The sequence below is a fragment of the Ostrea edulis genome, chromosome 8 (genome assembly GCF_947568905.1).
Source record: "Ostrea edulis chromosome 8, xbOstEdul1.1, whole genome shotgun sequence".
NCBI lineage: Eukaryota > Metazoa > Mollusca > Bivalvia > Ostreida > Ostreidae > Ostrea > Ostrea edulis.
Window position 1 is genome coordinate 2,102,408 of NC_079171.1, and position 13,903 is coordinate 2,116,310.

The 13,903-nt window shown below is 34.8% G+C and overlaps 1 protein-coding gene and 1 long non-coding RNA gene across 5 annotated transcripts in view; one reads left to right on the top strand and one right to left on the bottom strand.

Moving 5' to 3' along the window:
- LOC125648773 (uncharacterized) overlaps window positions 1–13,903 on the top strand; it is a 144,509-nt gene that overhangs the window by 55,664 nt on the left and 74,942 nt on the right. The window lies entirely within an intron of this gene.
- LOC125661790 (uncharacterized) lies at window positions 5,364–10,455 on the bottom strand. Its single transcript, XR_008798168.1, has 4 exons — window positions 9,953–10,455; window positions 8,586–8,734; window positions 6,617–6,716; window positions 5,364–6,371 (listed from the first exon to the last, which is right to left on the bottom strand). It is a non-coding gene; the product is annotated as an uncharacterized LOC125661790 (long non-coding RNA).

Genomic DNA, 13,903 nt, shown 5'->3' on the forward strand with positions numbered 1-13,903 from the left:
ATAGGAAAAATCTTCTCAAGAACCACTCAGCCAGCAAAGCTGAGATTTATATGAAAGCTTTCTAACATATTTTAGATTTATGTTTGTTCAAATCATAGCCCCCAGGGGTAGGATGGGGCCACAAGGGGGATCAAAGTTTTGCATACAAATATATGGGGAAAATCTTTTAAAATATTCTTCTCAAAAACTACTGGGCCAGGAAAGTCGAAATTTACAATGAAATCTTCCTGATATAGTGCAGATTCAAGTTTGTAAAAATAATGGCCCCCCGAGGGTAGGATGGAGCGACAATAGGGGATTGATTTTCATATAGAACTATATCGGGAAAATCATTAAAAATCTTCTGAAAATCACTGGGCCATAAAAGTTCACATTTACATGAAAGCTTCCTGACATAGTCCAGATTGAATTTTGAAAAAAAAAAAAAGCATGCCCCCGGGAGTAGGTTGGTATCATGATACTGAATAAGGATCAAAGATTTACATGCAAATATATAGGAAAAATCTTTAAATATGAGCCAAGGTGACTCAGGTGAGCGTGGGTTTCTTGTTCTGATCACCTGTTGTTCACCATCTGTCTGTCCGTCTGTCTGTAAACTTTTTACATTTTCAACTTCTTCTCTAGAACCACTGAGCAAATTTAACCAAATTTGGCAAAAAGCATCCTTCGGTGAAGGGCTCTCAAGTTTCTTCAAATGAAGGGGCATCAGAGGATTTTGAAAATGACACTACCTTAGTTTTGCCTTTTTCTGATTGTCTCCCCTTTGATGGGGACATCATGTAAAACTTATACGGTACCAATTTAAAGGGGACCTGACATAATAATAGGAAAACTTTTCAGGCAGAATGCAAACCGAACAATTCGAGCTAGGATCTTACAACCTCGTCCATTCATTTACCATGATGAGAGGAAGATGTCTATTTTTTTCATGGTCAGAGATCAAAGCAGTTGATAGTACAATCTTCTAGACATAATGCAAATCGAACTCTTGGAGCTAGGACTGTCAGACTTGGGAAGCCTACTTGTGGCAAGTGGAGGATTACTTTTATTCTTCAAGTTCAAAGGTCGAGGTTATAGTATCACTTAGTAGGACAACCTTTTAAGCAGGATACAGACTGAAGCACTGAGCTATGACTATCAAACTTGGTACACATAATTCTTATGCCAGGCGGAGGATGCCTATTGTTTCTCAAGGTCATGGTCGTAATATCACTAAGTAGAAAAACCATGTTTTCGTGGTTTTTGTCTCCCATTCTCCGTTATAAATACAAGTATTGCCTTGAAATTTTGTCAAAACATCCCTCGTGGAGAAATGAATAATCAGTTCATATTCAAATTGATTGGTGCACCATCACCTACTTTAAGTAGGACAAATAACTTTCTGAATTATTTCTCATCATGGATACAGATATTGCACAGAAGGTCTAACGGGCGTATGTTGTGCCATTTGTGGTACTCTTCTGACTTACAGACAGACTACTGGCAAACAAGTGGATGTTACAAAGGTTACAACAGTCTCGTTCAAAGTCAGCATTTGCAAATTCTACGGTTGTTATGATACAACCTATCATTGGGTCAAGTGCTGTCTAAGATAGATCATACCAATTATTAGACCGTTCTTTACACACCGATTTGACCACGGATTACTCATTTTGCCTGTTCACTATATAGGACTCAAAGAAGGAGTGACTGATCTACGGGATGATTACACCACCTATCTAGGTACCCGACCTCACTTCTGGTATATCCAGGGGTCTGGGTTTGCCCAACATTTAATCATGTACTCGTTATAAGATTGATCACTGTTCATTATCACATTTTCATAGTACTTTAAATTGCACAAAATTGATATATCATTAAAATCATTGGGTATTTTTCATTAAGATATATTTACTTAAGAAATAAGGTATCATTTAAAAATATTTATCGGGATATAAATACGGGTTGGTCACGTGATCAAATTCCATAAAGCCCGAAGGGCTTTATGGAAAATTTGATCATGTACCAACCCGTATTTATATCCCGATAAATATTTTTAAATGATACCTTATTACTAATATTTACATTTTCGGTCGGTAACATTGCTGAATTGTGTTAACAACACGTTTTGATACATTTCAAATTGTTGACGTCCACAACGAAGCGTCATAGATGTTCAAAATGATGACAACACAAAACAAAGTTCTATAAAATGAAGAACTGTTTTAATTATTAAAACGCTAGAAAGCAAGTATATCAACATATACTTATACATTAACTCGGGAGTATATAATGGAAAACTCTTCCATATGTCTAATTTTAGGGGGTGGGGGAATTATGATTTAAACGGGGATGCGCAGTGTTACACTTAGAGTTGTGATGCGCTTTGACTTTTGAAAAGTGAAGACGTTGAAGACCAACTTTGAAAGATACTCTGTGGATATTACGGAGTTAACAGAAGACTGAGATGGAGGAACATGAAGAACAGGGCGGAAGTCGTCAGGTGTAGGCAAATTATTTATAGACAGGACAGAGGACGCAGCTCAGATGAATCTCCGGAAAGAACTGAACATCGCAGAGAATGTGGAACTGCACGAAGGTAAGGGACGGTTTGGATTTGGATATGTAATTGTTGATAAACATGAGCTCACTGAACGCTTCTTTTGATTCGATAATTTTTTGTAATAGGTTTTTAACGACGCCTCGCTTCGATGTCCCGACATAAACTTGGAAACCGACATCAAGCACCTATGGCTGCTGTGGCACGGAAGCAGTGTGGTGTGTAGGTCTTAATGCACTTTGACGACTTATCGGCCATACATCCTGTGAATGACCTTTTTGCTAAAGCCTAATGTCATCGTCTTACAGTAGGTACAATTCCGCATCACCGATGACCAGGGTGAAGTTGTAGCAGACGAAATTTTAGACATTGTTTACAGAAATGCTTTTATCAAATATTGATGAAAGTCCACTGCTTGGAATACAAATAAAACCGTAAATACAGTTTGTGATGTTGATTTCATCTATTGAAAGATTTCTGTAGTAAGTGAGGAGATTGCCTTAGTAAAGGTAGTACCTGTTACCTACTTTTAAATAATGTTCATACGCACAACCGTCACCTCTGTTGATTTATCCAGGGATACATACGTATTGCTCGTAATAGTTTTATGTAGGAGAAAAAAGTTATAAATATGTTTTAACAATGTTTTAACAATAACTGCAATGAATTTTACTTCTTTTACGATATTCTAGTCCATGATCCCCCCCCCCCCCACCACCACCACCACCTCTTTTAAATATGATTGATTGATTCAGTATTGGATTCTAGATCCCTGCACCGAGTATAAGCTTATTCATAGCTAGAGAATTTTAGATCCCTGCACCGACTTTAAGCTTATTCATAGCTAGAGAATTCTAGATCCCTCCACCGACTTTAAGCTTATTCATAGCTAGCGCATACTAGATCCCTCCACCGACTTTAAGCTTATTCATAGCTAGCGCATACTAGATCCTTGCACCGAGTTTAAGCTCATTCATAGCTAGCGCATACATGTACTAGAACCCTGCACCGACTCTAAGCTTATTCATAGCTAGAGAATTCTAAATCCCTGCACCGACTCTAAGCGTATCCATAGCTAGCGCATACTAGATCCCTGTACTGACTCTAAGATTATTCATAGCTAGCGCATACTAGATCCCTGTACTGACTCTAAGATTATCCATAGCTAGCGCATACTAGATCCCCGCACCGAGTTTTAGCTTATTCATAGCTAGCGCATACTAGATCCTTGCACAGAGTCTAAGCTTATCCATACCTAGTGATTTTTGTCTTTACACAACGATCGGTATTAAAGTAAAAGTAAATAGTAATTTCAATAAAAAAAACTTGATAACCACGGGCATGGTCTACCTGTGATCAATTTTTAATCCGAAAAAAGTATATTAAAAGTATAAGGATGTTACAATTCTTTCAAGTCTCATTTGAAATCATCTATTTACAAATTCTTTGGGAGGTGAAATGTGAAGATAACGAACAGTGGTCAATCTCATATATCCTACAAACAATACAAAATAGATAGTTGGGCAAACATGGACCCTTGGACACACCAGTATAATGATCTTATTTACATATACAACCTTGAGTCATTGAGTCGAATGTTGTCTGATGTGTTTTACTTCCATTGTTAAGGCGTTCTTTAGAGACTGAATATGACTAGGGTCACTCCGTTTACCTGATCAAGACATGAATCACAGTAGATTTGAACGGGTATCAAGGGATGCTTATTCCTCCCTATTACCTTGTCCTCTGATCTTTCAGGGGTCTTTCTTTTTTACCATATACTCTCAATTTTGTATAAGATACATTGAGACTATAGATAGAGAGACCAGGCCGTCATACCATAAACTGAGAATAGTCTTAAGCTTATATTTGAAATCCGGTTAACCTATGAAATGTAAAACTTATACGGTACCAATGTTGATGCACCGGATGCGCATTTCGACAAATAATGTCTTTTCAGTGATGCTCAACCGACATTTGTGAAATCCGAAATAACAATAAATCTGTAAGAGCTAGTTTAGGTAAACCAATAAACTTGTGAGAGCTATTTTAGGGCAACAAAAACATGTAAACGCTATTTTAGGGAAAAACAGAGTGCCCAAAAAGGTGAGTCAATTCGGCTAAGGATAAGAGCTATACATGAGGGAGATAATCCTTAATTTTTAAATGGAGTTCTAAATATTATTACAACAATTAAGTATCAGTCCACGTAAGAATCATGCAGAAGGGGGCATACTGATAATCTTGGATTTTCATGAAACTTTCCATAACTCTTCATAATAATGATATATGAAGACATGCAGAGTAAAAACATTGTGCATCAATGGTTGCTATGGAAATTAAAGCATTTGTGTTTCCATAGCAACCAATGTATTGGGTTTTGTAAAGTGCAGAAATACATACTTCTTAAAATTTGTATAAAAATGAAAATAATAATTTTTCAAACATAATGATAATTTATTTAGGCGAGGAGGTTACTTCAATATAGAAATGTACAATACTAATGAAATACTATTATATGGTATCTGTAGAGGACTTTGGAATAGGCATTGTTTTAATATTTATCAATTTTCTGTAAATTCGACAATTTTAAGGTATTTTAAATACATATTACTTTAGTTATCCGAAAAGTGCCAAATTTTGATACATATTTTCTAAACAATCAATACTAAGTGTACTCAAAATAAAAATCAAAAGAGTCGGAAATGCACATAGTAACGATTGCTAGGCAACTCTTTCAGTCCCATTTCCAACACAATAAAACAAGAATATCTGCAATATATGCATTAAAATGATTCTATTAACTGAAAATAAATACAAATCATCTGGGTTCACTTTAGTTTATTGACATTTCAGACCAATTGGAGAAATCAGACTTAAACCATATCACCATAGCAACTGATTTTCCTTAGCAACGCACATAAAATTTAAAGTTGTATGATTAAATTGCACTGGAATGAGAACCTAATGCAAATATACCAATATATGATTTTCTACTGATATGTTGAATCCAATGAAGACATCAGGTTTAACTATATCACCATAGCAACCAATTTTCCCTAGCAACAAGCAAACATTTCAAACTGTACAATTCCAATTGCCTTCAAATGAGAATATAATACAAATATATCAACATGTAATTATTTACTGACATGTCGGACCCATGGAAGACAATATGTTTACACATATCACCATAGCAACCACTTTCCCTAACAACACTTAAAATATTTATTTGTACAATGCCATTGCACTGAAACGAGTATGTAATTGAAAAATATCACGATATGAATCATGATTCTCTACTGACATGCCATACCCATTGAAGACAATGAGTTTAATTATATCACCATATAATTCTCTCTCTCTCTCTCTCTCTCTCTCTCTCTCTCTCTCTCTCTCTCTATCTATCTATCTATCTATCTATATATATATATATATTCTACATCTTTATAATTATTCTACATTCATGCTTGAGTGAGTCTCTCTTTATGTGCAATTTTGCTGCAAGTAAATTTTCCTGGTACTCCTCGAGCTATGAAATCTTGTCATTATCTGGTTAATAGGCCTCCATGATTCTCAGAATTCCTATGAGGATTTCAAACCATGCAGTTCCATCTGCAGCCAGATTGTGAAGTCTTTTTAAGCTTGTGATGCAGGACAAGTAGTTAAAATCCTAAATAACATGGCCCTTGAAAGAGGATGAAATAAGTTTCTTCACAACAGGACTGGTAAATCCATATATGTACAATGGTTGAATGGCAGACAGTCCCAATTTCTTGTCGAAAGGTTATAAGTTGTCTACTGTGAAGGTTTTTGTACTCAATGATGTTACCTGAAAATAGTTTTGTTGGATCAGAGACATTGTTTTGAAAAAAATTGCACAATGTCAAAAATGCCTATTCATTGAAACAGATATTTTCCATAAATGTATGTCAGTTGCTATTAAAAATTTATTTTACATTGGGTAATCATGGGATGTATTTTTTTTCAGAGTGCAGTGCGAGTTATTTCAATGAATGTTAATCATATCCATTGGATGAAGACATAATTTGGCATTGTTGATAATTTATTGTGTACCTGATAAAAAAGCAGGATTTAAAGAAGTCTAGTGCATGCTCCAATTTTTCTTTATCCATCTTCCAACAAATACGCTTCCCCTTTTCCTGAAGTACAACACCTCTTTTGAAGAAGAAGAAAATATATAACATATTTCGAAATTAATTACAACTCATCAATTGTTGTCAAACAAAGGGGTCTAAAGACATTGAACAATATTTCTAATATCATGATTGATTTGACCTTTGTCTTTGATTTTGTGGCCTTAAATACCATCAAGAGGCTCATGGTTTGCATTGCTCACCCGAGTCATCTTGACCCTGCTGTAGTGATTTTTAAAAGATTTGTTTCCAATTTTTATTCCCATGAAACTTTTTAACCCTATATTGCGACCCAAATCTAGTCCAAAAAGTTGCGATATAGCCTACTTGAATTCACATATGGGGATGCCTCAAAACCAATATGACTAATATGATCTTGCTGTTATTGAGAAAACATCTTTTTTAAAGATCTTCTTTCAAGCATATATGTCCTATAAATGTAAATTATGATTCATTGAGTAACCATAAACCAATGGTTCATTTTACTGAGGGAAAAAACTTCAAATGAACTTAGGAATGTTGGTATTATGATAGGATTTAGTGTGGCTCTGTGACACTTACACTGTCTTAAACATTTGTTTCAATCAATTTTCTGAATAGTCTAATATAAATCTCCAATTGTGTTTCACACCTATCCCTAGGGCCCAGAATTGAACATACAGAAATTTGAAAACCTGTTCATGCATGCATATTGATATGGCTAGCCTAATCATGGTCATCTGTTATTGAGATGAATATTTTTTAAAGATGTTCCATAGGATCACAATTTGAACAAACTTAAATTGTGCAATATCTGTGAGTTTAACCCGACTACTAGTAGTACCTGTCTTTTATGAAGATTTATTAAAAAAAATTCCAGTATACTTTGATCCCCTATGGTAATTGAATCTACACTATGTTAAGGAAGCTTACATGTAAATTTTAACTTTTCTGGCCCAGTGTTTTTGAGAAGATTTTAAAAAAAAAGAACCTCCCTCCAGACCTGGGATAATGGTAATGTGTAATGCATTGTCATCATTACATTTTTAAAGTAATGGGGTGTAATGTGTAATGCACCCATTTTTGAATTACAAGTAATTGTAATGTAATGCATTACTTTCATAAAAATGCCAGTAATGACCATTACTTTTCAATTACATTTGAATTACCTATCATTTCTTATTTCATGAAATATTCTAAGTTTTTCTTTTCAATGAAAATGATTAATAATTTTTAAAACGTGATACATTAAAAATACATTCTTTAAAATAAAGACATATTTCTTTTTTTTTTAATGTGTTCAATCAATGGTCATTTATGAATGATTCAATTGATTTTTTAATGGAATTTTTTAATAAAAAGTTATGAAATCAATTGAAGGACTTTAGGTAAACATCTTAAATTTCATCTATGTGATATGAAATCAGATATGAGATCAGAGACATAAATAACATGTTACTTAGTCATGTAAATATTCCATATTTCCTGATTATCTCCCCTTTGAAGGGAGCATGACCCTTCATTTAATTTGAACAAGCTTGAATCCCCTTTTCTCAAGGATGATTTTTGCTAGATTGACTAACACTGGCTCAGTGGTTGTAGAAAAGATTAAATTTTGAAAAGTCTACAAACAGATGGACAGACAGACAAAAGCGCACTAAAATGTTCAACTCAGGTGAGGTAAATAGGATAATATGTTCTGTGGTTTATCAGTATGCCAAGTTTGTTGTCAACCAAGCCATTGGTGTGACTGACGGGTGCAAACTTAATTAATATTCCAACTCACATATACAGGACAATATAACAACCTGAACAATACATATATTACATGTAAATATATGCATGTGTATATTTACAATGACAACGGTTTTTCATTTTCATACATGCAAAGCAGATATCATGATGTATACCTTTAATATTGTTACATGACTTTGCATGTATTCAAGTCTGACCCATTCAAGTTCTAATTCTAGGAATCACGTCCATAATCTGTTGTTTGTTGTATGGCAAGCAAGTCATGGAATCTTCTTTGAATTTCAGTGAATAGATTCCTTGTATACTGAAATTTAAGTAAATATATTTCATTCAATGAAGCTGAACTACCAACTATCAATTTGTGGTGATGGCAATGATCTCGATACCTGCAGAGGTGTCAATAATTCAATTTTCAATCAAGTTCACAAGTTACCAAATTCTGTAGACAACAAGTATAACGGACATTATGATCACAGAAAAATGGTGATCAGGTAAGCTATACAGACTTTTGGTTAAAAGACCCGTGCTAAATCATTACATCCGATACATTTTTGCTGATAAGAAATATTCATTTGATTAAAAATTATGTTTGAAATTGTTCATCTTATGCAAAATAAAATAAAATATATTCTTTGGTCTTCATATTTGATGTGATAAAAATTAGCTAATGAAGAGCACTTTTAATATGTATTTTCAACTATGTGGGTTGTGATTGGATTTTTAAAAATGCATCTATACTGGTTATAAGAAAATTAAAAGGATTTTGATGTAGAATCATGTGTCACAAATAGTGTTTCCTATTTTAATTATTATTCCATGGTTAAGAAAATCAAAAATCATTAATTTTGAATTTCCACTGTGATGACATCATAATTAACAACTATGTGGAATCAACATTTGTACTTTTCTCAAAATTCAGATACAAAAAGACTCATGAAAATTCATGGGACTTGTGAATTTTCATGGGATTGAAGCTGCTCATAAACCATGAGTCTGGGGCTTATCTTTAAAAAGCCCTAGTAACAACCCTGATGTGTTATGAAATTTGAACCTGCGGTACATGTGTTAGATTAGAGTTGTGAGGATCAAGATACCCCAACATATCACCATATGGCATATGTCATTGACTTGTCTAAACAATGTGTAACTGTTGACCCACCAGGTTCAGTAATCATTGGGTGGGGTGGGGTTGTTGAATCATTCATTGAAATAACATGAAAAAAGAGCATTAGTTTCACATTAGTTGATGTGTTTTGATTTTAGCCTGTGGAAGAAAAAGTTACTTTCAACCACTGGTTGGCAGAGGGAAAACAGATGTGTTTCTAAAATAGCCTACATTTTAAAGTATAATATTTTTACATAGTTTTCACCCCATCCCCCCCCCCCCCCCACACACAGATACTATTTATTCATTAGTCGACAGCTTATTTATGGTACAAAGCAAAAGATAGATTAAAATAAAGTATGGTGAAATTAGCTTAAGTAACCAATACATATTTATGATTTATTCATACAAACTTACCTGCACCGCCACCCATACTGGCCATAGCATTTTTCCACAAGCATGTTGCTCATCCGGAATGTTAATGATCTGTGCCCATATCCGGTTCGTATATCCAATACAACTGACCGGGAAAACACATGCAGTATTCCTCATCCACTCCAAAGAACTCTGATGATATGAAACAACCGAAAAATTCCAACGTGTTATTGTGAAAATAGACACAGGCGCAGGCGGGCCTTGCGTCATGGATTTCCCGCAATGTGATTTGTTTAAGGAGCATAAATATCTAGCTACCGATTTCTTATAGTCATTCGCATAAACTGTCTTTGAAACTTCTTCACATGGAGTATTTGTCCATAAAGAAATGTTACAAAACGGCATTGTCTGTCTTCAAACCGCCAACTCGTATGACATGTTGTCATGTTTCCCCAAACAATCGTATCTTTAACACTAAAGAGTTAGCAAAGGGAGATAATAAAATCGTCAATCTGCTAGATCGTACGTAGTTTTTAAAAATCTGTAACTAATTTGTAAACATGTTTCCAAATGATGTTTGTTATTTCGTTTACTGTCCATACTATTGACTTTATGTATCTATTAATCTTTAATGACAGAGTGTCCGATAATTAATTTTTATGACCAATTTCATTAGTGCTCTTTATAAAGAAAACAACGGGAAAATATTTTTGAAACCGAATATCTTTTCAGCCGATTAAAAATCTTAAGAAGGATTCAAAGTGAATTTTTTTATTGGATCAAGTACAAAACATGATTTTCTTGAAAATCAGCAATTTTTCAAGAGATTTTAAATTTATAGCTGTGCCACTTATTTTTCATTTTCCATGATTCTTACGTGGACTGCTACTTAAATATATATCCGTATTTTCAAGCTAGTAACGCAGTACTTAGCTACTGGGCTGTAGAGACCCTCGGGGAGTAGCAGTCCACCAGCAGATGCCTCGACCCAGGGATCATAATGTAAAACTTATACAGTACCAATTTTGATGCACTAGATGCGCATTTCGACAAATAATGCCTCTTCAGTGATGCTCAACCGACATTTTTGAAATCCGAAATAACAATAAACTTGTAAGAGCTATTTTAGGTAAAACAATAAACGTGTAAGGGCTGTTTTAGGGAAAACAGAGTGCAAAAAAGTGGAGTCAAATTCGTCTAAGGATAAGAGCTATGCAGGAGGTAAATGCGTTTCAATTACAAAAATTTTCAGCATATCTTTGTAATTGACTTTTTTATCATTTAAAAAAATCTGTGTTAGATTAATCTTTAAAAGATATATGTAATCGAAATTTTGACTTCAGTCTCTTCCAATTGATAATCTTTAGGTATACCAAACGTTCACCTGAGTCGTCATTGATGGCACATAAATGTATCTACAAATTTGAGACACTTACTGAGGCCTGTGACCATATATACCCTTATCTTGAGTCTGATTCTACAAGCGGGCGGTGTAGAGGGATATGTAATTCTACCAGTGTACCCGACTATGTCTGAACATCCCAAACACGGCTCTTAGGGTTAAGAATTCATTTTCCTACAGTGAATGGCATAATAGATTCAGGTGAGCGTCAGGACCCAGGGATCTTGATTTCTGAGAACAGCGCTAACTTAGCAGAAATAATATGATAATGATCTTTGATCCTTGTCACTTCTTAAGAAATGCGTTTCGAATTTGAGACTTCGTGGGATTTGATGAAGGTAAATCGTGAGTTCCAATTTCAGTGCTGGGGTAGGAAACAATTCTATGTGCCCGCTATGTGTCACTACAGGAAAGACACATTAGAAACCCCTCTTATATCAATGGAACCTGGAGATTGTTAATAGAAGAATTGTAGAGTAGACCTATTTATTGATAAAACACCAACAGTAGGAAAAGATAATAGTGATGAGAATTGTGATGAGAATTAACAAACAGTCGAATCGTAAATATAATGCCATCATATCATCTCAATCAGGAACTAGATCCATGGACAGAGTTACTTGTAATGGAATGACATCAAAGTATAATGAATTAATTGAACTTCGAGCTCGATCACTTTTTTCTTTTCCTTTGTTTTATTTTTCTTCTCTGGGTTTCTTTTCCTTCCATATATTCAAAAACATATTTATTGAGTCAAAAGTTTCGTTCAGCACTTCCGATTCCTTCTTGGCATGCGGTATATCTGAAGTAATCTAACTTTTTTTTTTTGCTAACTGAGTGTCATTTTGATTTTGAAGTACAGCGGAATTATCCGAGATAAAGCGAGAAAGTCCGAGACTCTCGTGCGATTTTGATCTCATGACGAGAAATGGTGCTGACGCACTGGTGTAAAGTAATTGTGCTAACATCTAATTTATGTTCCAGCTGTAGCCCCCTTCACTTAACAAAACGATGGTACGTGAATGTATATAATCCCAAATTATAAAATATGCACACATATTCATATTGTTCAAACACATCTAGGCCTATGAGTCTACATTAATTATCCAATTAAAGTATGAATATATAGTTAACATCTATATAAAGTGTAAATGTATCGTGTCGACCTACATGCCCTTAAAATATAATAACCTTTGAAATCATAAAACAACTACTTTTTGTGGAAGAAGAGATGTAAAATATATACATATGCCTATATAGATAAAAACAAATTTTGTTTATGGAGTGATATGTTTGATTTAGGAACATTTTACTGCCTCTGCCATCTCCGTCTCTACCCAATCCCGCTTGTGCATTTTCTTTGCATTCTTTTCATTCATTATTTCGGTCCAGACGATAAGTGAAAAAAAGAAAGTATGATGTACGCATGCTCAGGACGCGGTAACTAAGCACGTAAGCTTTGGTGAAAACTCAGTCGAGTAGTAACGTACGCATGTATTTATGTTGTTTCGTAAAACGCGGTTTGTGCTAAACTAAGAATATACGTAACTAGATTTATGTATTCAGCGTAAGACTTAGATGAAAATTTAAACTTATTGATGAAACGGCGTCCTGATACTTTTATCAACGGTACGGCACTTTCACTCGAATTTGAGGTTGATTTTATAGCTCCAAGATCATTTTTTCACCAGTGTGTTTAGTATTAAGTTATGTGGAATTTTTAACACCACATTGGTGACATTGGTGCCCCCACTTCCTATATCTCACTGGTTTCCATCTGCAGCCAAAGTTCCTTTAGCATAAATTAGAAACATATGTCAGAAACATATAAGTTCTACTCATATCAAAGGTGAAGGGAACGAACCGTGATCAATCCCACAACTCCTATAAGACTCATTTAGGCAATACAAAATAGGAAGTTGGACAACCACGGACCCTGAATATACCAGAGATGGGATCAGAGAAACACCTACCCCTGGATATACCAGAGGTGGGGTCAGAGAAACACCTACCCCTGGATATACCAGAGGTAGGAAAAAAGAAACACGGACCCCTGGATATACCAGAGGTGGAATAAGACAAACACGAATCCCTGGCACACAAGAAGTGGGATCAGGTGCTTAGGAGGAGTAAGCATCCCCTGCGAATCTCTCCACACATCTACCAAATGTTTTATCAATTGAAGCATTTCGTGGACAACTATACAAATTTCAGTGCAAATAGATAGCAGATTCGTCAGTTTAACACCTTCATATTTTATGTACTGTGTCTTAAAAATCTGACAGTTTATGTATTATGAACTCCTCTCTATCTCTGCAATATCATGATATGAGAATTATTTAATTACAATGCATTAGATTTGCAGTGAGCCAAACAATATTACATTTTCTGATTTTTCCAATGTATCTAAAATTACAGAAGAGTAAAACCAAGAGTCACTCATTCCCACGGTTAACCATCGAATGGAATAAAAGGATTATTAAATTGAAATAAAATTCAGTTATTCAAAATGTACATGCGATGTTCATGACAGTGTGGTACATGCCGTTCCATGGAGACCCTGGTTAGAATAGGTCCTCAGTTTCCCTTGC